The 24,191-nt window shown below is 34.1% G+C and overlaps 1 protein-coding gene across 7 annotated transcripts in view; it reads right to left on the reverse strand.

The window, feature by feature from the left end:
* LOC141447542 (lanC-like protein 3) overlaps positions 1-24,191 on the reverse strand; it is a 190,674-nt gene that overhangs the window by 41,134 nt on the left and 125,349 nt on the right. The window contains exon 7 of one of the 7 annotated variants that reach the window (XM_074115235.1): positions 8,372-8,758. The exons of 5 other annotated variants lie outside the window; for them this stretch is intronic. The gene's annotated coding sequence lies outside the window, so the exon portion shown is untranslated. Of the gene's footprint in view, positions 1-8,371; positions 8,759-11,968; positions 13,522-24,191 lie in introns of those variants that run through there. One more of the 7 variants, XM_074115248.1, reaches the window with a different exon arrangement.

Consider the following 24,191-nt stretch of genomic DNA (forward strand, 5'->3'; position numbering starts at 1 on the left):
AGAGCTAGGAGAGATACATGTTGCGCAATAAGGTTAAATAAAGTAATTGTACTTACAAGTGTTTTTATTTGCATGACAATACAGAAAGCAATGTAGGTAAGACCAATCAGATTAAACCCTTATTAGTTAACAGTGTCAATAAATCATGTGTTATTCAGGAACTTGAAGAAAAATTTCCTGCAGCATTCAGTAAAAAATCAAATAATGAACCTATTAAACATTTCAAAGTCAATATAAATTTAAAAGAAAATTGTGTCCCTATTTTTTGCAAAGCTTATGATGTTCCTTATGCATTACGTAACGAAGTGAAAAAAGAGTTATCATTTCTTGAAAACAAAGGTATCATATCTAGAGTTAGAAATAGTCAGTGGGCCTCTCCCATTGTGTGTGTTCCAAAAAAAAAATGGTAAAATTCGTATTTGTGTAGATCTAAAAGTAACGGTCAATAAATTTTTGTCTGTAGATCAATATCCCTTACCAAAGCCAGAAGATTTGTTTCAGAGACTTCATGTAGAATATTTTGTAGGTTAGATTTGGCGAATGCCTATTTGCAGTTGCAAGTAGATGAAAACAGCAAGAAATTCTTAACTATTAATACTATTCGTGGATTGTTTGTTTACAATCGCCTTTGTTTTGGTCTATCATCAGCTCCCGCAATTTTTCATTGGTCTATCATCAGCTCCCGCAATTTTTCAATCTGTTATAGACGAAATCTTAAAAGATATTGACTTTTGTGGTGCTTACCAAGATGACATGATCATTGGAGGAAAAGATGTAGAATCATGCAAAAACACATTGTTTATTGCCTTAAATCGACTTAATGATCATAATGTCAAAGTAAATTTAGATAAAAGTGAATTCTTTGTTAACTCATTAGAAGTGCTGGGTTATAATCTTAGTGATAAGGGCGTCAGTCCTTGCAAGTCCAAAATAGAAAAATTAGTGAATGTACCGCGTCCACAGAACATTACACAATTAAAGTCCTATTTAGGATTATTCAATTATTACCATAAATTTGTTAAAATGGCACCAGATATATTAGAACCATTACATAAACTACTTAGGAAAGATGTGTCTTGGTTATGGTCAAATGAATGTGAACAGGCATTTCTTAATAGTAAACAAGCCATTTCAGATAAATCCCTTTTGGTTTTGTTCGATCCGGATAAACCAATAATACTAACTTGTGATAGTAGTTGTTATGGTCTAGGTGCAGTCTTAAGTCATATCTACGACGGTGTTGAACAACCTATAGCTTTTGAATCAGCGACCCTTACAGCTGCTCAGAAAAATTATAGTCAACTTCATAGAGAAGCATTGAGTATCATTTTTGGAGTCACTAAATTTCATAAATATCTTGCAGGAAATAAGTTTACAATAGTTACTGATCACGAACCGTTAATGTCCCTTTTTTCAGAAAAGAAAAAACTTCCTCAAATTGCCGCAGCAAGATTGCTTCGTTGGTCTTTAATACTTTCTTCTTACCAATACACTATCAAATTTAAAAAAGGATCCAATATACAAAATGCCGATTGTTTGTCACGTCTACCGGACAATAGTGTAGTTGATTTGCCAGAAGACAATATAGATTGTGATTTTGTTTACTTGTCTACACCCATAATTCCATATAAAGAAGTAGCTTCAGCTACAACCAAAGATCTAATACTGAGCAAAGTTTTAAATTGTATAAACGGTAATTTAAATGAACTGAATAGTAATAGTAATTCACAGCTCAATAAGTATTTTAAAATTCGTAATCTACTCTCTGTTCAAGAAGGTTGCGTCATGTATGGTAACAGGGTGATAATTCCTGATCAATTAAAAGAAAAAGTTCTTTCACTTATTCATGATAATCATGTAGGTATAACTAGATGTAAAATGTTGGCAAGATCATATGTATGGTGGTTTAGTTTAAACTCTGATATTGAGCAAAAAGTCAGGTCATGTAAAGTTTGTCAGTTAACGCAAAACAAATCTCCAATTGTAACTAAGTCATGGCCAGTGTCTAAAACTCCATGGCATAGAGTACACATAGATCTTTTGGATACGCACAAATCTAAATTATTAATTATAATAGATGATTATACTAAATGGGTTGAGTGTTTCATTATGAACAATACCATTTTGAGCAGTGTAACAGCAAAGTTATGTGAATGTTTTTCTAGATTTTCTGTACCTAACGTCATAGTCACTGATAACGGTCCACCCTTTTGCGCTAAAGAATTTGCTACGTTTTGTGAAAACCGTACTATCAAGTTAATACAGATACCGCCCTATAATCCCCGTTCAAATGGTTTAGCGGAGAGAGAGGTGCAATCCTTTAAAAAAATATTAATTAAATCAGTACTAAGTCAAAAGTCAGATATTCCGTTACAAACTCGAATAAGTCAATGTCTATATTCCTTAAGATCAACTCCTTCCAGTGTAACCGGAGTTTCTCCTATGAGTCTTATGTTGAATTACGAACCTAAAACTCCTGTTTCAATATGTAATCCTGTCAGTTGTAAAATAAAAATAAGCATTTAAAGAGTCCCAAAAAAAAGTCAGTAAGATTTGACATCCCTAAATGTAAAACCTTTTACGTGGGTGAGAAAGTCCTTGTACATTTGTACGGTCAAAAAGGTCCATTTAAATGGCTACAAGCTGTAATTCATAAGAGACTAGGTAATATGGTCTATTTGGTTAAACTCAATTCAAAAGAAATAAAAAAGGTACACATGTCACAACTAAAACTTAGTTACTTAAATAACAAAGATCATTTCGATCAAGGAAACGAAAATTACTTTCATATTGTATCTAATAACAATAATAACTTTGAAAACAATTCAAAAAGTGTAGCAATTGAGTCTGATCAAGAAGATGAGAGTCGTATGTTTGTAAATAAAGATGTCAGTCCTAAAGCCAATACATATACTAGACCTGTAAGAATAATAAAGCCACCAAAAAGATTTTCTCATAGTGATTATACATGATGTAAATGTAAATAAAATGTAATGTATATTGTATTATATTAATCCATAGTAGAATGTAAGAACACAAAGTAGTGTAAACCCTTATAGTGCAAGAGTGCATGCAAATCTTTTAAAAGGGAGAGTGATGTTGTATAATCGATTGTAATAAATAAGTATTATCGATAGACAGTGATATGTAAAAAAGAATATGGAGGATGGCGTCTAATATGTGAGTCTAAAATAAAGCTGTAATGAGAAGTTTGTGTAGTATATAAATTGTAGCATATACCTTTTGTCTGATAACCAAGTCACAACAGAGAGTAATGATTATTTGAGAGTAATGATTACATATGTAAAATAAAGGAAATGAATGTTTATTTCCATTTTTTATAATAAAAGAGATTCTGTGCAACTAGGGCTTTTATTTTCTTTAAAATCGTGCGCCTCAAAGAGTTAAATTGAAATGTTTGTTACTAATTCCCCTTTTACTTAAATGGAACTGTATTGGGTTAAAGGAATAGATTTTAATTATTACTCTACTTGGTAAATTTAAGGATACTCCTTCAGAGAAGGAAACAGAATAGCTAGAAGCGGAAGATTCATGGAAAGTACTTAGACCAAGTGCAATGAGTTGTAAGCCAATCGCACGTAGTTTTTGTATATAAATAATACATTTATTTTTCTTTAAATTCATATGAAACAACATAAAATTTGAACGAAATAAGTCCACCTTTAATAATATTCATTAAAAATGGTATACTTTTTATGAATTATTATTTTAAATTATACTCTTTATTTGTTTTTAAATACGTGTAAAAGTGCCATCAGAGGGTGCTGACGACAACGCGACACAACCTGAATGATAGGTTATAGTCTGGGAAGGTTGAGCGCCACTTTAGTGTTTACGTTACATAGAGTGTTTTCATAGTGTTTAACGACGGTGACATATAAACTAGTAATTAAATTATTCTATTCAGAATAATAAAATCTGTTTCAAAAACCGTCTTACATTCTGTTTTTATTATTATTTCATCCCTTCACTTTAAGTAAATTCAGTCTCTTAGGCGGCCCCTTTGACATTACTATCACAATCCAGACATAATGCCCAGATTGTACATTATCTTTAAATTATTAATTCATTTTATAAAAATATAAAATGGCTTCCTTAAATAATAATTTGTTATGGATTAACATATGATATATTTATTATTTTCACTGGTCATTTAAGCATTTAACGCGTTAATAGATCAGACATGTAGCAATAAAAATAATCGGGTAAATACAAAATAAATCCAAGAACAGAAAATAATAAATAAATTACAGTATGAATAAATTATTGAAAAATAATACAACAAATGTTTAAAGATATTGTAGTGGTGCGAGCAAAGACATTATATTTTATATTAAGAATTAATAGTAGAGAGTAGATAGCGGTGTAACTAGGCCAGGGCAGTGTGGTTTGCTGCGTCAGCATTTTGCTTCTATTAATTCTCTCCGTGAGAAAGAATTGTTTGAAAATAAATTCAGTTTAGCTTGGAGAGCTCTAGAGTATGGAGACGCTCACAGGATTTTTGGGTGAGTACTTTTGGCAAATTTTCTAGCGTTTGGCGCCGAGGCGGCACCCAAAAAATTGCACTGGCCCTGGTTGGACGTAATTAATGGGGTATTATACTAATTAGACTGTTATTAGACCTGAAAGTGCTAATTGTTAGAAAACCGCGGGTTTAAGCTTATCTTTTTCTTATCAATACGGGGTGTTTGGTGGGGGCTTGTTAGGAGTAGTTGTAAGTACAGTAAGGCTTGTTAGGAAGCATTCGTGATTAAAGACGTAGTAGAACCTTTTTAGTTAATTCTTAGAATTCATTAGAATACCCTGGGTTAGCTTAGTGATTTCGTGGAGTGCTCTTAATATCTAACATTATCGTTATTCATAGAAAACTTATTGCGCTGTATTTTATTTCCTTTTATTTTATCTTATATCTGCTGAAAGTTGTGTGTATTACTGTGGGACGAAGAGGGCCCCCTAGCTTAGCCTATTATTTCATTGTAGTACTTTAGATCAGCCATTATAGTATACTCATTATAATTTCTTACTGCCTTGTGTGTTTATTATATTTTGTATTTTTCCTTCTCAGCTTAGCCTATTATTCCCTTGTAGTTCTTTAGATCAGCCATTATAGTATACTCATTATAATTTCTTTTACTGCATTTTGTGTTTATTATATTTTGTATTTTTCCTTCTCTTCCTTGACCTGCCAAGTATAATTTAATTACTTCCTTTATCCGCCTACCACTGGTATTCCGTTACAATATATACAAAAATAAGGAATATGGAGTTAAAACAGAAATCATTGACGATCAAAAAATAAAAAAATATATGTATTATAATAAATATTGTATAAACGTTAAACATTTGCTTGATTAGTTAAAAACAATATATCCGAAGTTCAAACAAAAAAATAACAAATATAAACTAAAAATATTTTGACATTACAATAAATCATAAAAATAAAAAAGACAAGAAAAAGTTATTCTTAGTTTCAAATCATATCTATGACACTACTTGTCTAATTTTAAAATTCAAGGGCTTTTATTTATCTATTTATTTTTTAATCTATTTTCAGAAAATAATCTAAAAACCGTTGGGTTTCCATTTAGAATAACAAAGCTAGACCTACGCTATCACATTCTAGATCTACGCTAATATATTTATTTTCCTTTTTCAAAGGGAGGATAGAAAAAGTGTTGGTGAGTTAGGACTGGGACACCCCGATTAACAATCTACAGACATTCTGGCGAGTTGTTCTTGAGTTTAAATAAATTGGAATTTAAATAAAAGCGGCCTACAGCTGGATGCTTTGATTGGATGACATTTGCTGCCTCTTTCACAGAAGACTGGGTAAGGGAAGAGAGCATTACTAGTTTAATTGAATAGAGCAGTAAAAGAGATGTGACTGAAATTTTTGTATCTCCTTGTACACGTCAAATATATTTGTATTCGCATACTAAATTCGTTTAATTCGTTTTTTTTTTAATCTTTTTTGCACTCACTTTGTTTTTTATTAACACTTAAACGACCGGGCACGCCAATTGACGTCCTAACCAAAACTAACGTTATCGACCGGGAACGCCAATTAGCGTCATATATGAAGTAATCATATTGCGTAAAGCACTTTGACTGTCGCTAAAAACTGCAAATGCGATGTTCTAGTAAATATGCAGCATCGTATTTAATAACCGTTATCTTCACAAAATTTCGTATTTTGTGAGAATTGAAGCTATTTAGTTCAGTTGAAGGTAAACCGTCGCGTGAATTGCAATAAAATACGTTTATTTGAAGTGGAGGTTTCAAAAAATTTGAATTAAATTTTCGTTATTAGTAAACTAAAATTATAACAATTAATTATAATTTTACTATTTGACTGTTTTCTTCCTACTTTGAATTTAAATACCAATAAAAATGGATAACGAAGACGAAAATATATTTTTAGAAGAAGAAAATTGTGCAGATGATTTATCAAATATTCCTGACGATTATGATTTATGACCATAGGGACATTGGTGATAGTGCAAGTGAAAGTGGCTCTGATAATTATTTTTCTACAAGGCGTCGACGCGTGTTCTACGTGTAGTTTATAGCGATTCTGAAGAGGAAGACGATGTTGAGTCCGACTGGAACGATGAAGACCCACCCACCCCGAAATAATCTGCCATTTGAAGGTAACCCAGGACTAGCATTTAATCCAGATAAAAAGAACATAGGCGATATTGTGAGCCTGTTTATTGGAGATGATTTTGTTGCAAACGATTTCAACTGAAACAAATCGCTACTATCATCAAAATTCCAACGCCCATAAATTACCCAAAAAAAACTAAAAAATGGTGTGATGTAACAGTTCCCGAATTAAAAATTTGGTTAGGTCTTGTTATTATAATGGGACTAGTGAATAAAAGTAAATTGGGTGATTATTGGTCTACTAATTCTTTTATGGAGACGCCAATATTTTCGAAAACAATGCCTCGCAACCGTTTTTTTTAAATTTTGAAATTTTTACGGTAACAGGTCACAGGTTCATAGCAAAACCCCCGGTCGATAAAGTGTTAATAAGAATTGATTTTGTTTTTTATACATACGTTTATAACCACAAATTTTGTTGCAAAAAAATGTTTTGAGTAAATTACATCGTGTTCCAGCACGCATACTAAGAGCAGTGTTCGATCAGTAATAACAGATACCTCGAAAATACACTTCAAATCGCAACAACATCCTTTGCACCAAATATTGATAGATTAGTGTTGCTTAAGCAATGCAAACGTCGCACTAGCTACTTTTTTAGTTAAGTTGTACTCGTATGCAACCAGCAATGTAATGTTTGAATACAAGTTTTTAAACTAAATTGTATTTTTGGACACACCACTAAAAAAAACAACAGAAAGGTACACAAGAGGGTCACCACTGAGAAAGAAAACCTCACATTCCTCACTCAATGTAAAAACATCACTAATCATAACAACTAATACAATAAATTTCTGCATCCACTCTATCGAAAAACAGTTACAGAATGTACAAATTAAAATCAAACACAGTGACATCCACCAAACTCACTGAATTACATTCAAAAACAAAAAACAAAATCTCTAATTCCACAAACCCAACAACATTTTAAAAAATCAATACATACACAGAAACAGTTCGCACTCACTCACTTGAGTCTCGACCCTAAATTTTCTCCACCCTCTTACAAAATTCCTGTAATAGACTTCATAAAAGACATTGAATACATCATCAGCAACTCATTAACCAACAGCGTAATGGAGGTCCACAATGTATTATGCAGCTCAAGTATGGGGTTACCTTCAGTCTCAAATTGTGGAGAAGTTAAACACATTTTTTCTAAAAAAACTATTTATGTTACCTATGAACACTCCTAATTATGTATTGTACCAAAAAACGAATACCAGTCCTCTATTTTTATACACTTTTAGGCTACATTGTAACACACTTCTGCAGGCGATGTTTCCACGCTTCGTATTGTAGTGGTGCGAGCAAAGACATTATATTTTATATTAATAATTAATAGTAGAGAGTAGATAGCTGTGCAACTAGGCCAGTGCAGTGTGGTTTGCTGCGTCAGCATTTTGCTTCTATTAATTCTCTCCGTGAGAAAGAATTGTTTGAAAATAAATTCAGTTTAGCTTGGAGAGCTCTAGAGTATGGAGACGCTCACAGGATTTTTGGGTGAGTACTTTTGGCAAATTTTCTAGCGTTTGGCGCCGAGGCGGCACACAAAAATTGCACTGGCCCTGGTTGGACGTAATTAATGGGGTATTATACTAATTAGACTGTTATTAGACCTGAAAGTGCTAATTGTTAGAAAACCGCGGGTTTAAGCTTATCTTTTTCTTATCAATACGGGGTGTTTGGTGGGGGCTTGTTAGGAGTAGTTGTAAGTACAGTAAGGCTTGTTAGGAAGCATTCGTGATTAAAGACGTAGTAGAACCTTTTTAGTTAATTCTTAGAATTCATTAGAATACCCTGGGTTAGCTTAGTGATTTCGTGGAGTGCTCTTAATATCTAACATTATCGTTATTCATAGAAAACTTATTGCGCTGTATTTTATTTCCTTTTATTTTATCTTATATCTGCTGAAAGTTGTGTGTATTACTGTGGGACGAAGAGGGCCCCCTAGCTTAGCCTATTATTCCCTTGTAGTTCTTTAGATCAGCCATTATAGTATACTCATTATAATTTCTTTTACTACATTTTGTGTTTATTATATTTTGTATTTTTCCTTCTCTTCCTTGACCTGCCAAGTATAATTTAATTACTTCCTTTATCCGCCTACCACTGGTATTCCGTTACAGTACGCTCCCTGGAAGTCACCAACCGAAACATCCTTCAGAGCATGCGTGCAAGCCCTTTTGACATCATCCAGGGTCCCGTGGTGGCGCCCTTTGAGGGCGGTTTTCACTTTGGGGAAGAGGAAAAAGTCTGCTGGGGCAAGGTCGGGGCTGTAGGGAGGCTGTGGAACACGATGTAATTTACTCAAAACATTTTTTTTGCAACAAAATTTGTGGTTATAAACGTATGTATAAAAAACAAAATCAATTCTTATTAACACTTTATCGACCGGGGGTTTTGCTATGAACCTGTGACCTGTTACCGTAAAAATTTCAAAATTTAATCGATGCCTCATGACCGAATTCCTAGAATACTAGCAGAAGAAATTATTATCATAAAAAATTCTTCTAGCATAAAGAGCTTCAAGATTTATGTAATAGATTTCAAATAATCTGTCCAAATTCTGCCAAATAAGTATATAGTAGCGAGACGGTAAATAAGCTATTGGAAAATGTTGGCTTGGAATTTGAAAATAGCCTGCGCATAAATACAGGGTTTGTATTTTAAGTAATGAGAATATTTTTGTCCTGACGCTGCTGTACGCCAGAGGGCGCTCCGACCGGTTGGAGTCGGTAGTGGGGCCTTCGACCTTGATAACGCTTCACAGTCGCCTGCTGGCTTTGGTTGAGGCAGGATCACGCGTGGCGTAGACGTCTTCAAAAAAAAGTGTGTGCAAGTTCAAAATGCAACTAAGCATTGAACAGCGTTACGCAATCAAATTTTGCGTTCGCCTTGGAAAATCGGGTGCATCAACGCTGGAAATGATTCAGCAAGTGTACGGCAGGGAAAGCTTATCCAAGCTCAAGTTTTTAGATGGCACAAAATGTTTAAAGAAGGCCGGGAGAGCGTGGAGGACGAGCCCCGTGCAGGTCGCCCGTCAACATCAAGAACCGCAGAAAACGAACAACGTGTGCGACATTTGCTGAACACGGACTGGCGTTTAAGTGTTCGCATGATCGCAGAACAGGTAGGAATGGATAAAATGGTTGTGCACAAAATCATCAGTGAGGATCTTGGGATGAGAAAGATTTGCGCCAAACTCGTGCCGAAAGTTTTAACGGACGTTCAAAAGCAAAACCGTGAGGCCGTTTCAAAAGATCTTTTGGAACGCATTGAAGAAGACCCTCATTTTTTTGACGACATTACCGGGGATGAAAGTTGGTTCTTTCAGTACGACCCCGAGACAAAACGTCAGAGCAACGAATGGCACACTCCGCAATCGCCTCGACAGAAGAAAGCTCGCATGTCCAAGTCGAGAATGAAAGCAATGTTGATTGTCTTCTTTGACAAGAACGGTGTTGTCCACTCGGAATTTGTGCCCGAAGGACAGACAGTCAATGGTGCCTTCTACGTGGAAGTGTTAAAAAGATTGAAGTGACGGGTCAACCGAGGGAGACCAGAAATTTCCGCCAATTGGAAGCTCCACCACGACAATGCGCCATCTCACACCTGCTTCGTGGTTACCGATCACTTGACAAAAAATGGCATCGTAACAATTCCACAGCCTCCCTACAGCCCCGACCTTGTCCCATGGACAAGAACTGGTTGAGAGTCGGGGTAAACATCTCTCCCTCGCATGCTGTAGCGAGGCTTAAGGTAGAATAGTAGGTCCTGGGCATAGAGAGAGACGTCTACCTGCGGGCTTCTTATCCCAACACATGTCTTTAATCTCAGCTGACTCGAGATTACTCACTAGTCAGAGTCCTAGGAAGGAGGCCACAGAAGCACGGATATTATTGCTTCGGTATTAGAAAGCTGTCTTTCGTGGCACCAGACTATGTTAAAGTGTGATGGGCGATCCGAATAGTAACCAAATCCATTTGAGCGTCCGAGGAGGCGGGACCACATATCCATGATAATCATAAAACTTTTCCGTGCCTAGCACACTTATTTTTACTTAACTAGAACCCTCTTCCTTTTCCGTCCTAAAAATTCCTTACCCAACATCCCACAATCTACCTGCAACCTCGCCCAAAACCACCTCCAAACCTATTGTAGTAGGAGGAAATCGACATGGACATGAAACTAGGATAACTGGATAACAAGATTCCTTGTGATAAGAACCACTCTCAAATGAATGATAGTAGAGAAAGAAAGAGTTCTGGCGCATGACGTCATCAACGTCGGATCCAAATCCCCTCCTCTCGCCATGTTGGTTGGGGGGTCAGGTTAATATAAGAAAAAAGTTTTTTAAAATACTCCTAGCTTCGATCCTGCGAACTTTTACTTCAAACTTTAATGTTTGCTGATGTCTTTCAATAGAAATATCCTCATCAACTCTTACTTTCTTGAGAGGTGGTTGTCCAATACAAAAAGATTTATGCCTATCTCTATTAAATTTGTTACTAAAAATATTTTTGCATATTTTGCAAGAGTAACTCTAACATCTTTCATGTCTTCGAAGATTATTTTTTAAAGTGAAGAACTTACTACATTTAATACAGTAGTTGGATGACATTATGAAATCACACGGTTTTACTCGTAACCCTCACCGACACAGGTCTGAATGAAACAGAACTATTGTGAATTATTATAAGCTTTTTATTTTTTTGATTAGGGAATATCCTCTATTTCCACTGAAAACCTTGGTTATTATTTCGTTATCAGACATATTTTTTTATAAAATTTATTTAGAGATGGCGGAAGGTTTTAAAGATATTATGAATAAATTAGAAGAAATAAAAAATGATATGAATAAACAAATACAGAGTTTGGATCTGAAAGTTAGTAACTTTCAAGAGCAATTAGATGTGTTTGTTAACAAAATTGAAAGTTTGGAGGCTGAAAACAAAGAGTTAAATAACGAATTTAAAATATCAAAAGCTTTCCTTTGGGGATTGCGGAGGGAAAATAAGGCAAATAATCTGATACTCTATAATGTACCAAATATTAATGATTCCACTTCTCAAGAGCTTGAAACGAAGATTATGATCTTTCTTCAGAAAGATTTAAAGGCAAATGTTAGTCTACAAGATATTGATCAAATCAGAAAAATTGGGCGGAAGGAGGCACAAAGACCTGTTTTAGTTAGGTTTGTTGCTTATCGAAAGAAGATGGAGGTGTTGAAACTATCTGGTAATTTGAAAGGTACCAAAATCAGCATTTCCCAAGATTATTTGTATGAGGTTAGACAAGTGAGAAAACAACTGCTGCCGTATCTGTATAAAGCTAGAAAAAGACGCCAATGGAATCCGTATAGATAGTCAGGCAGATTTAATTTTGTAATCTTATGCCGATGACCTAGTGATTTTTGGTGATAGTTACACAGACATGCAATTTAAAATCAAACTCTTAACAAGAATATTGTTTTATCAACAAACTCATAGTCAATGTTAATAAGTCAAAAATATTGAAATTCAGCAAGGGTCGCGTTCCGGCCAGAGAAAGACAATTTTATTACAATAATGTGAAGATTGAAACTGTTAGCCAATATATATACTTAGGTGTACCTTTTTTTAAAACTGGTCTATTTAATCAGGCTTCCCAAAGCTTTATTTGTAAATCTAATGTAGCATCTAGCTCGGCAGTCCAAATTTTAAGTAAAGGAAAATTTAAGAAATGGGATTCTCAAATTTACTTGTTCGACTCAATAGTGAAAAATACATTATTGTACTGCGCACCTGTATGGGCGCTCAGGTATTTAGAAGATTTGGAAAGGGTACAGTTAAATTTTTACAAAAGAATTTTTTCTCTTTCTCGCGGCACTCCGGGATACTTGATTCGTTTGGAAACAGGACGTCTAAAAATTCAATTTTCAAAGCTTCCCTTAATCTATTATTCAAAATTTTGACTTATGATTCTGATAATTATTGTAAAACCTGTGTCCTACAACTGCTTTCATTTCATGACAAACCTAAAAATCTTTCAAAGTACAACTGGTATTCACAATTATTTGATATTTTTTCAATTTTACAAATAGAAAATTCTGATTCTCTAATAACATATATAAAAGATAAATCATCCATTAACTTGATATTAGAAAAATATAAAAAGCATTTAATTAGCTCTGATTTCGATCGCATGATCGGTTCTAATTTCGTTACTTTTACTAAGTGTTCATATTTAAATCATCAAATATGCCAATCCTATTTAGCCGATCAAATTTTATTTCAAGCAGTTAGATTGTTTATACAATTTAGAATGGCAGGTCCTTATTTTATAAAATTTACTTTTTATAAAATTACATATGTATAGAATAGACTCTACAAAAATTTGTACCCTTTGTAACGATGAAAAACATGAAAATATAGCTCATCTGTTTCTAGAATGCCCTGTGTATGATGTTTTCAGGAAAGATTTAAATTTCAACAATCTAGAATTGAATAAAGAAATGGAAAGAACAGCTAATAATTTTGATCAGAATAATATCCATAGAGTCTATAAGTATTTAGAAAATGTTTTAAAGCTCCGATCTTTTTTATTAAATGAATAGTACAATAAGTTCAGTTGATCAAGTAATTATGACGTTAGCTTTCAATCTTTAATTCAGTTTTGTTTTTATTTTAATTATTATGATTGTTATTTTGTTCTCTCTTTTCCCTAAGTTTTGCATATCAGTGATTGAAGTGATCGTTTTATTTCTATTGTACGAGTAGTATTGTTTTTTAGTTATTTTGGAAATTTTATGTAAACAAAAAAAAAACCAACTTCTTTGGAACAGGTTGTAACCTACAAACAAATAAATATCATATATCATATATAAAATTTATTAAGCAAATTCTAACTGAAAAGATTTATTTTTTCCAATACCCTAAGGGAAATACCAACCTCTTACGCTAAGGGAAAGCGTAAGAGGTTTGTTTTTATTAATAATTTTTTCATCGATCTTTTTTGCGAAAATTTTCGGTAAAAAACATCTCAATTTTCGGTTATTTTCTTTTAAAATTACTTTCCCCAAATTTCGTATCTATTTTATTTATACTGATAATGGGGTAGGCTATATTGAGAGTTAAATCTCTCACAGAAAGGTATTGGGTCTCTTCTTCTTCTGCTATTTGGTTTAATAACCTGAACTATACATGACAACATAAAATATTCCCAGTACTACACAGAAGTACTTAATTATAATCTGTAACGTAATATTATATAAGTTTTTAAAACAGGGTAAGCATGAATGAATACTTAACACAAAAGGTAGCGTACTATTTTTCATATCTTAGGAAAAACTGTCACTAAATATTTTCTTCTTTTATTTTTTTGGTGTTCGTGTCGTTTGTGGCGAATGAAGAAGGATGGATGAGATCTAGCAGTTGCTGCCTAAAGGTTGGAAATGATTCACTCTTAAGAGGACTCCATCGAACTTTTTGATTGTCCATCCACTCCCCTTAAGTGAGGACTCCTCCATCTCTGAAATCATCTTATCAAAGCCTTCTCTTAGAGACTTTTCAATAGAGGAGTCTTTGCAAATTATCTTGTTTTTTGTCTTGAATGCGCAATTAGTTGTTTCCCCTTTCATATTTTCAAATGTAGCCTCCAAAACCAAATTATATTTTATTGCGGTTTTATCGCCATCCATGACACTTTCAATCAGTCGATGCAATGTTTCTTGCTTACCTGCTAGAAATTCCATTACATCAACTTCTCCAGAGCACGGTATGTAAAAGGTTCTCAGAGTTCCACCAAGCGACGATTCCACCTCGTATAATTGTCCTTGTGCAGCGTCCAATCGTGCTTTTTTCGTAAAGTGGGCCGGCGCTTTCCGTCCACAGCTACGAATGTGACAGTTAAAAGTTTTCTTAGTAGAATAAAACTCGCCGCATGCCACACATTGGAAACGAGTCTGACGCTTCAAGCATGTTTTTTCATGGCGTTTTTTGCTAAATGCTCTTGAAAGTATTTTTTTGCAATGACTACATTCGAATGACATAATGATAGAATTATTTGAACAAAGTTAAAGAAGATAAGCAACAAATATGTTACAAACTATATGCTCAACTTAAGAATGTATAAATGCTGTAGCTTAGTAGATATAATTGCGGTTCTTGAAATCAAAGGGTTAAAGTGTACAAGTGTCTAACCAATTAACAGCTTGTATTGGTATCTTCAAGTATTTTAAAGATTTAACAGTATTAAATTGTGTGTAATAAATGCTATATAAGTAATAATTTTTGTGTAGTTACTATCAGTAGTAATTACAGTGAAGCACACTACTACTCGAAGTGGAGATGAACAATGAAAAAAAAAAAATTATTATTGAACCTAATCAGGTCCGTGCAGGTGTTAACATGTTTATGCAAAACTATATTAGCAATTAAATTTTGAAAAAATAAATGATTACAGAAGCTGATCAGGTTCATGCAGGTGTAAACATGTTTATGCACAACTGTATTAGCAATTGAATTTTGAACTAGTTATTAGACTTGCACTGACATGTCGGCTTTGTGACTGGTAGTGTGGGTATAGGATAAAGGATTCAACATCATTTCTTCTCTAGAACTCGACCCAGGCGGATTAAATTAAATTTTATCAATACTTAAAAGTAAGTATTTATACTACTATTTTATAGTTACATAAATCTTTATACACTTCACAGTGATTGAATTAAAATATTATTTTTCTAATTACATATGTACTTTTTTCAAAATTCCCTTCAGATGTCGACTTTGGCAGCGTACCTCAACGATGCTAACCAAAGCTCCTCACAGATTGGTAGGCTTGCCGACCTTCGCGTAGGAGTTAGCTATGAAATAGTTAAATTTGATAAGATTAACACTAAATATGGAAAAGCCATAATAGCACACATCAGATATGTTGGACCTACACAGTTTGAGGACCAACCAAATATAGTTTTCCTGCTAAATAGATTCACCGACATGTTTACGAAAGAAATTATCGACGAGTATGATGTTACACACAGAAAAATAGCTTTGCTCTATAAAGGAATAAAAAATCGCCAATATGATTTGGAATTCTTTTAAGTGTTATTTTAATTTTATTTTTATTTAAGTTATTTTTATTTTTATGTGATATATATATATAAAAAAAAAGGAAAGAAATTATGTAAAATTGGAAGATATATATTTTTTTTAAAATAATACTTTTAGTGCAAGATTTCTGTTATAAAATTATTAAAAAAATAATTTAGTTAAAAAAAAAAATGAAAGAAAAATTAAGTTTATAAAAAAAAAATTTTTAATTATTTAGAGGAAAATGTAATAAATTCCATGTCTGTGCACGTTGGGACATGTTAAGACAAGCCAGTTCGATTAAAAATTTCATTCAGTTGTATCAATTGCAATCATGACCTCGTCGGGTGCGTGTGTCGTAAGTTACAGCAATGTTCACAGGAGCCCGACACCTCGAGCTGACTCCGCAGAATCACATTAATATATACACTTAGTTTTCCCACATTACTCACTTACTCTTACTCTCTTATGCCGCTTATGCTCATGTTCTGATGTTCTCTTAATATTTTTCCACGCTCTCCTGCTATTGTATTCTTGTCAAACCCTCCGAGCTGTTAACATCTAATTTTGCTGTTAAATAAATTTTTTTAAAAAGCTCTTCTCTCTTTCAAATATCATAACTGGCGCCCGCAAACACGGACTCGAAAAGCTTTTTAAAAATATTTTATTTTCTACGTGGTCATTCGCCCCGATCAGCAGAAGCAGCCCTGACGAGGAAGAAGACATCCAGGAGCAGCAACATCACAACAGAAAGAAGAACCCAAGATCAATTTCTTGTGAGTAATTCTCTCTTATCTCTAATTTTATTTTTTATTAATTTTTGCTTATTTTGTGTATATTTCCTTTTCTTTTCCTATTTAAAATTAACATGGCAAACGAAGCCCCATTAGTCTCTAAACCCATATCACTTGAAGTCCTCAAATACATTCCCCGTTATGACGGAACTCCCTATAAATTACCTAATTTCATATCAACCCTTCAAGACATTTACGCGGTACATTGCGACGAAACTGTAAGGGAGAGGGATAGCAATCACTGGATTCTATTTAGAGCAGCAATGAGCCATTTAGACGGTCCCGCAGAGGCTGTTGTCTTAAATAATAGCGCGGATCATTTACTGGATATTATTAGAATATTAAAGAAAAATTTTGCAGATAATAGAACTGTTCCGGACCTAATTGCCGAAATTACCATTATGAAATCTAACAATAGGGAACACCCTATAGAATTTCTAAATAAACTTGACGAAAAACGGACTAACGTCATTACTAGATACAAGTTAGATGGAGTACATAACCCGATATTAACAATGCTAACGGAACAACTAGACGCGACACTTGTAAGAACTTTACTTCACGGAATACATCCAACTCTAGGTTCACACTTACAAGTTCTACAACCAAAAAACTTAGAAGACGCACGAACTAAACTCATAAACGACTGCAGTATAGTACTTGAACAATTAAGATATAATTCAACCTTAGATGTTATTAACAAAAATGACACAAGGAGACCACAGAACATACCACATTTTAAAATCCCAAATTACGAACCACCTAAAGTACCTTCCAAACCTTATCATAATAAACCATCAAATCAAAAACCTCATTATAACTATTATAATCAACCGATGCGACAACCCAATCCATGGAATCCTAAACCGAACTTCCCACAACCCAATTACCAACGAAATTCCTATCAACCGCATCATCCTAATTGGTTTTCTCAAAATACGGTCTCGATGAAAACACAAAACGCTACCCCAAATTTTAGAAATTACAAATCACCACAGGAAATGACTTACATTAAAGAAGCCCCAGAAACGGAAAAAATGCAAACTTAACTTAATCAACTAACGGACGCCGTGAGTAACATCACAGAACGTTTCAATCATTTTTTAGACTTAGGCAGACATCCAACGAAACCCCCAGACAGTTCGAGTTAAAGATAATTAATAAATCTCTACCACACTTTATCGACTACAAAGACAGAAAGTGGCTAATCGACACAGGATCGTTAAAAAATTACATAAAACCATCACTTGTTCCCCCTAATATTACTAGGTATAAAGAAGAATTCATTGTGAAAACCCCCGCTGGAACCAGCAAAGGTTCTGAATACATATACTTTGTACCAGATCTAGTATTTCCAAATACTCAGAAAATTAAAATGTACCTATTCGATTTCTCCCCGAAGTACGATATTTTATTAGGACATGAGACATTAAGAGAAATTAAAGCAAATGTGAACTTTGAAAAAAATTTATTAGAATACGAAGGCGGAGCAAAACAATTATTATTATCTATAGACAGTAAGGAAATTAATTTAAAACCAGGATTTAATGTAATCACTGTACCTGTTAGGTCAACTCCCAACTTGAAAACGGGATTACTTAAATCTATTAAAAATAGTAAATTTAATATAGAAGAAGGAATTGTAGACATAAAAAATAACGAATGTACTTGTATAGCATACTCCAATGAGCTTATGACCATTAGCCCTGAGCCTATGGAGGTAGAAGAAGTAGATACTCTATGTTACCCTAATAATTTCGCGACCAACTGTCCCGAAGATATTAGAGAAACTGTAGAAAGCATTCCACACTTAATTCGTACAGAACATATGAACGAAGAAGAACGGAATAAAATAATAAATTTAGTTAACAGGTTCCCAGAAATAATATTAAAAGATAACGAACCGTTAAGTTGTACGAATCTCCTAAAACATAAAATTAACACTACGGACGAACTACCAGTATATACTAAAAATTATAGATATCCCCAAATTTTTCAAAAAGAAGTACAGATCGAAATTGATAAGTTATTACAAAATAAAATAATACAACATTCTAATTCCCCTTACAACTCCCCCATTTGGGTAGTTCCAAAAAAGGCAGATGCATCAGGAAAAAAGAAAATTCGCGTTGTTATTGATTATAGAAAATTGAACGAAAAAACTATAGCAGATAAATATCCTCTGCCAAACATCGAGGATCTGTTTGGGAAAATAGGGAGAGCCACCTATTTTTCGGCCATAGATCTGGCTTCAGGCTTTCACCAGATTGAGGTAGAACCAGAATCGGTCCCAAAAACCGCATTCTCCACTGAAACTGGTCACTACGAATTTTGTCGCTTGCCCTTTGGATTAAAAAACGGACCACCAACCTTCCAAAGAGCAATGAACATAGTTTTCTCAAGACTACCAAACGTTTTAATTTATATGGACGATATAATCATTTTCTCGGACAGCCTAGACGAACATCTAAAACATTTAAAAACAGTATTCGACAAACTGAAACAACATAATCTGAAAATACAGCTTGACAAGACGGAATTTTTCAAACGTGAGCTTTTATACTTAGGCCATCTCATTTCTGAGGATGGAATCCGACCCAATCCTCTAAAGTTAGAAGCAATTAGAACTTTTCCCATCCCAAGGACAACCAAACAAATCAAACAGTTTTTAGGATTAACAGGTTATTACAGAAAAATGGTGAAAAATTATGCAAAAATTTGTAAACCACTTACTTTGGCACTTAGAAAAGACGCAAAAATAGACACAGAAAACAAAGAATACAAACAGGCATTTGAAAAACTTAAACTTTTACTACAAAACAGCCCAATACTTCAACTTCTAGACTTCTCCAAACAATTTATCCTAACTACAGACGCCTCAAACTATGCTATTGGAGCAGTACTATCTCAAATAACTAACGGAAAAGACTTACCCATATCATACGCATCTAGAACCCTTAATAAACATGAACTAAACCTATCCACTATCGAGAAAGAACTATTATCTATCGTTTGGGCCTGCAAACATTTTCGTCCTTACCTGTACGGAAGGAAATTCTTAATACAAACTGACCACAAACCCTTACAATGGTTACACAATATAAAGGAACCAAATTCAAAGTTGATACGATGGAAACTCTTATTAGAAGAATTCGATTTTGATATTAAATATGTCCAAGGAAAAACTAACAACGTAGCGGACGCACTGTCCAGAATTACTGACCACCCAGTAAACATACTTGACGAATTAGCCCAAGAAACACTTGACGATTTTCTTAGGGAATTCGGAAACGAAAACAATGACGACGAAAATGCAAGTTTAATAACTGTACATTCTCAAGACAGTTCTAACGAACAGGTCGTAACTGTAGATGACGACAAAATACTTAACATCGAACAGAACCAAATAATTTTAGAACGAGGTGCAAAACCACCGACTATTCATAAAATATTCGGAAAAAACAGACTAAAACTTTTCATTCAAAACTCCTCAGACATTCCTAACATACAACTTCTTTGTACTGAATACTTAAAACCTAATACCACTTACGGAATTCTATGCTCTAAAGAAGGTCCTTTAAATGAAGAATACGAATCTATTTTTAATAACTTTAAAAATGTAATTACTAGTAATTTCAGCTCTATAAAATTAAAAAGGTACAAAAAACTTAATCTAGATGTTATAGATCTAGAAGAACAAAAAGAAATAATCTCTAATTATCATACTGGAAAAAACTATCACCGCGGAATTAACGAAAGTTATAACCAACTTCGTAGAAAATATTATTGGCCCTCCATGCTAAGAGATGTTACAGACTATATAAATAAATGTCCCATTTGCCTTAAGACAAAATATGAAAGGAAACCTGTTCATGTAGATTATAAAATCACTCCGACTCCAGAAAGACCTTTTGATAAACTCCAACTAGATACCTTTCAATACGATCAACGTAAATTCCTAACAATTATAGACTGTTTTTCTAAAAAACTCATGGCTTACCCACTAACTAGTCTTAATCAGTTAGAGATACAATCTTGTCTTAATGAATATTTCTCATTATTTCCTACCCCAAAAATAGTACAAATGGACAACGGTAGAGAATTCGACAACGAAGGATTGAAAAATTTCTTAAAATTGTATGACATCGAACCATATTATATTACTCCAGGTCACCCCGATTCGCAAGGTTTATTAGAAAGAGCCCACTCTACACTGATCGAACTTTTAAATGCTATTCAGTTAGAAACAAAAAGTAATCAAACAGAGGAAAATATGAAGTTAGCTATTATAGCCTTTAATAATACCTTAAACAGTACATTAAAATTAACGCCTATGGAAATCACCTTCGGTGTATCTAAAAATCCTTACACTAACGAACTTACGGAAACCCTTTTAACAGAAGAACGTGCAAACAATTACTTAGAAAAATTAAAATTAGTGCATAAAATGGTCAAAAATAAAACGGAAGAAGAAAAACAACGAAGAACAGAGAAGCTAAACATTAGTCGTGAGAAAAACATAGACATTCCTGACAATCCGTATTTAAGAACAACTTTTCACAAGAAAAATAAACCTAAATATTTTAAGGTAACTTATGACAAAACAAAGAAAACTGCCAAAAATCCCAACCTAAATCCTAGGCACTCCTTTAAAATACATCCTAATCGCATCAAAAGACCTAGAAGGCAAATAAAACAAAAAGACCCTCTTGTTTCAGCACAAGATGCTCATTCTCCTATTCCTGGTCCCAGTGGTCTCGCACAAGACGACTGACTTAAGCAAGACTTATGGTATTACCCCTATCAAAATACAAGATTCTTTTGTGATTAACCAGACGTATACATATATGCACAACATTGATTTAAAATTTCTGCAAACAGAATTAGGCAACATTGAAAGATCACTGAAACTCATTCGAGCTAAAACGCAAGACGAACACTATATTAACATAATCAATTTACACTTGAAAAACAAAAACGAAACTAGCCCACCTGCACTCTAATTCAAATAGAGCTAAACGAGGACTTATAAACGGACTTGGAACCGCAATATCATGGCTTACTGGTAACATGGTCGCCAACGATAAAGCTAAATATGACGATATACTTAAACAAGTTCAGACCAACGAATATCACTTAGAACATAATGTTGAAAAGCAACTGACAGTTAACAAAAGACTTATAGAAGAATTCAATAAAGACCTCAAAATTATACATTCAAACAATCAAAAAATAACAGACTATTTTAAACTAATCTATAACGAATCTAGTGCCCTAGAACTTAACCAACAACTCTCATTTCTATTTGGTACACTCACTTTAATATACAACAAAATAAATTATTTAGTGACAAGTATAGAATTTTGTAAAATAAACATCCTACATTCTAGCATTCTAACTCTTGAAGAACTGGACATCATGGTTAAAACTTCTAAAGTAAGTTTAATATCAAAAGACTTAGAAATATTATGGCAATTGGGCACGGTACATTGTTCTATCCACAATGATTACATTTCCTACTTTATACACTTTCCGCTCAAATCCCTAACCTACGAAACATTTTTCCTTCATTCCTATCCTGTATTTAAAGGAAAGGAAATCGTAACAATTCATGTTCATCCTTCGCTCGTAATAAGAGATAATGAGTTACTCACAGGTAATTGTGTCTTAATTAATGAAAATTATTATTGCAAGAATATAACTTTAGTTGAAAACAAATGTGTAAATCAAATATTAGAAGATAGAGACTTAAATGATTGTGAATTATTAGTTATAAAAAATGAATCTCCATTTATAAAATTTATTCCTATTATAAATCAATATCTAATGTATAATGTTACAAAAATTATTGTAAATATTAATTTTCAGAATTTTACTTTGAATCCGAAATTTGTTCAATTGATGTATCTTAACAGCTCAGAGTATTTATTAAATTATAGTAAACCTTATGTATATTGGGAAAGCAATGTTATGCCTCCATCTGAAGTACCAAAATTCAAATCTTATACAAATTTTACTTTCGACCAAATTCATGAAGCCAATATTAATGTTCAACCTTTAGAAACAATAGATGAGATTCATCTTGATGACCACATATTTATTTACTATTTGTTTATAGTAATATTAATCTTTTTAGCTGTTGTAATAGTATTCCAGAACAGATACTGCTGTGAGAAAATATGCAAAAAAGCAGATGCAGTGCAATCTGAAGTTCCAGTTCATGAACCTGCTGCTGATGGGAAAGATCATCGCTACCCGAGACTACCCGTCTGAAGCTGAGGACAGCCTCAATCTAACGGAGGGAGGAGTTACAGCAATGTTCACAGGAGCCCGACACCTCGAGCTGACTCCGCAGAATCACATTAATATATACACTTAGTTTTCCCACATTACTCACTTACTCTTACTCTCTTATGCCGCTTATGCTCATGTTCTGATGTTCTCTTAATATTTTTCCACGCTCTCCTGCTATTGTATTCTTGTCAAACCCTCCGAGCTGTTAACATCTAATTTTGCTGTTAAATAAATTTTTTTAAAAAGCTCTTCTCTCTTTCAAATATCATAACTGTAGACATGCAGTGCTTCATAGACAACTCAAAACTGTATATCGTGAAAGAATTGTCTATTTTAGACATGGAGAATCTTTCAAGTGGACACTGGTTGTTTAAACCAAAGTTTTAGTTTGTCAGGTCCGTATTTTGTCAGCATTGTAGCGTAGTGAAAGTCATACATCCGGACTTTGGACAGATCAAGAATGGCCATCCCAACATAAATTGGTTTGTTCATCGTGATCTGTTCAAAGTCCAGATGTACAGCAGTCAGCGTCTCTGAGTAGATCGTCCTGTCTTTAAAAGTAGGTTTCGCTATTAGTTTCCGTATTCTACGTTCGTCAGTTACCAGTTCTATTTCTGTTCGTTTTCGTACGTCCTCCATGAATTTGCCAAATACTGCGTTGTTCATTAGTTTGTAGAAGTCTTTGTCAAAGTCGTTGGTCGCCTGTTGTCTCATTTGGGTGTTGAGGTCGATGTAGGGGCGAAGCCAACGGGACTGCCTGAATCGTAGCGCTCTATGTACGCGTACCAACCGCAGACCTAAACCCATAGCCTGCCTCAAGTTGACGAAGTGAACAACGTATTTCTCCCTGTTGGTCAATGGAGCCAACAATTTCTTATTAACCTGTCCCGGAGGCACCCTATTCTCCGGGAGAAGGGGGAAATCGTTGAGCAGTTCGTGCAACTCGGCCGGATACTCAACATCGGCTTCGACAATATACCCGAAGGGACCATCTTCCTGCATATTGCCCCAGTCTAGAGTATCCGGATCTGATACCCATTCGAAACCCCCGTAAGGAAGCGGATTTGACATTGCCCACCCGTACAAATTATTTGCATCTAGGTAGGCAATGTAGCTAGATTCCTTATGGGGATCTCGATCTGGGTACAGATAAGCATTATCAGCTTTACCATAGCGAAGACTGCATTGGCAAATGCCACCCCTAATGCCCCGCTCAACCATCAGGAGCTGGTCATAATCAGTGATTAGATCTAACTGTACCCCTGTACACTTCAGCATGGCATCCCAAGCCAGTCCTGGGGCCGTGAAATACCAGGCAGGGTCCAGCGAATATGCTCTTATGCAC

The sequence above is a fragment of the Rhodnius prolixus genome, unplaced genomic scaffold (genome assembly GCF_049639745.1).
Source record: "Rhodnius prolixus isolate KJV_2025 unplaced genomic scaffold, Rpr scaffold_1, whole genome shotgun sequence".
NCBI lineage: Eukaryota > Metazoa > Arthropoda > Insecta > Hemiptera > Reduviidae > Rhodnius > Rhodnius prolixus.